Source organism: Apis dorsata, unplaced genomic scaffold (assembly GCF_000469605.1).
Source record: "Apis dorsata unplaced genomic scaffold, Apis dorsata 1.3 scaffold_161, whole genome shotgun sequence".
In the NCBI taxonomy this organism is placed as follows: Eukaryota; Metazoa; Arthropoda; class Insecta; order Hymenoptera; family Apidae; genus Apis; species Apis dorsata.
This window is the reverse complement of record NW_006263450.1, coordinates 664,344-665,976: the sequence shown is the minus strand read 5'-3', so window position 1 is coordinate 665,976 and position 1,633 is coordinate 664,344. Positions and strand designations below refer to the sequence as shown.

The 1,633-nt window shown below is 41.6% G+C and overlaps 1 protein-coding gene and 1 long non-coding RNA gene across 2 annotated transcripts in view; one reads left to right on the top strand and one right to left on the bottom strand.

Annotated features, from left to right (window-relative positions):
• The window catches only part of LOC102681552, a 24,747-nt gene that overhangs the window by 13,822 nt on the left and 9,292 nt on the right, over positions 1 to 1,633 (top strand). The window lies entirely within an intron of this gene.
• Positions 1 to 1,633, bottom strand: part of LOC102676369 — a 6,660-nt gene that overhangs the window by 557 nt on the left and 4,470 nt on the right. Inside the window, exon 3 of the long non-coding RNA XR_421446.2 lies at positions 305 to 311. This is a non-coding gene — a long non-coding RNA (uncharacterized LOC102676369). The remainder of the gene's footprint in view (positions 1 to 304; positions 312 to 1,633) is intronic.

The window sequence follows — 1,633 nt, the reverse complement described above, 5'->3', positions numbered from 1 at the left end:
GTTGTTATCGGGATACGGAGTGCACGGGTTGGTGAGCAGGCCTCGAAACGACGACGACGGTGCGTCACCGGCACGGCTCGTGAGGTGGCTGTTGGTTTCGTCGTAAAGGCGAACCGGTTCGACCGATCGGGAAAGGTAGGTTCCTCTCCGACGAACGTATTTTCGACCTATATTTACTTGTATATCCCTTTTTTCTCCTTTCTTCCTTTATTCATTCTATTTTATCCTCCGTTATTATTATTATTATTATTATTATTATTTCGCAACACCGAATCTTTACGATATTCGTCGACCAGCATCGCACTCGATCCCTTTTGCGCCCGATCCACGAGCGTGTTTGGTAGTCGGTTGGAACGATTATGGTTGCTGACGATGTTCCGATTCTCTCGAACACCGGTGAATCTTGAATCTTGCGGTGACTGGTCTTTCCTTTAATTGGACTCGATGGGGTTACCGCGATGCTTATCTGGATGGGAGATCGGTGTAATTGCGAGCGTAATCGGGATCGTGGATAAAGTGAGATCACTCTCGACTGAGATCATTCTCGAGTTTACCTCGAGGTATCCCTCTTCTTCCGCCAACCTCAGAAGGGACGCCCGTTACGAAATCGCGCTTTCCTCCTCCTCCTCCTCCTCCTTGTCGTTTTCTTCCCCTTGGTGGAGAAATTGGGAAAAGTAAGGAATGATTAGGAAGAGATTTGACGAAATGATTTTCTCAAATAATCGTGCAAGTCTCTTTTATCGTACCTTTGTGAAAATTGTGTAACTTTTGGATTGATGTAATTGAAAAAAAAAAAAAAAGAAGGAAGAAGCTTTTTAATATAATCGTGAATCTCGAATGTCGAGCTTGGATCATTCATTAATACATATATATTAATTCGAGATCAGTGTTTATCATTCTGAATTTCAACTTCGTACGTGTATATTTACAAGCAAATTACTTATTCTTAAAATCTTATTATTCCGCTACCCGGTTACCAGAACGTAACCACTTCCGCCATTATTATTCTTTACCTCGATCGCAAACAAGGAAACCAACAGAGATGTCAAACAAGCGTTTTCAAAGTTTCCAAACAATTGTGTTGAAGAAAAAAAAAAAGAGAAAAAGGAAAAATCTATTTCAAATCGACCGTTCGAAATCGAATAAGACCGACCAACCATTAGAAAATTACATCATTCGTTCAAATATCTCCAATCAAATCTCGACCAAATATATAAACACATTCCTGTCGAGCATCGAATCCTAATATAATCAACACATCACACATAGTGTTAATAATAATACAAACGTCGAATAAAAATAAATTTTGCAATCTTCGTCGCAAATATATCGAAGCAAAATTCAAAATCAGAAAAATTCACAGAAAACCTCGATCCACTTCCATCGTTCAAACGTTCGAGAAATCGATCCTCCCTCTTTCTCAATTTTCTCTCAATTTCTCATTTCTTCGAACCCAAACGAGAACACGGCTGAACGAACGAGCTACCATAGAAAGAGAAATCGACGCGTCCATTTTCCACTCGTTCGAAAACGATCGGAACGGGACGGAGAAGGAGAGGCTTGCCGATCTCCCGCGACCGCTCTATCGCTGGTATAAGCGGTCGAAAGCGAGTGGAACCGCGGAACGGAGGCG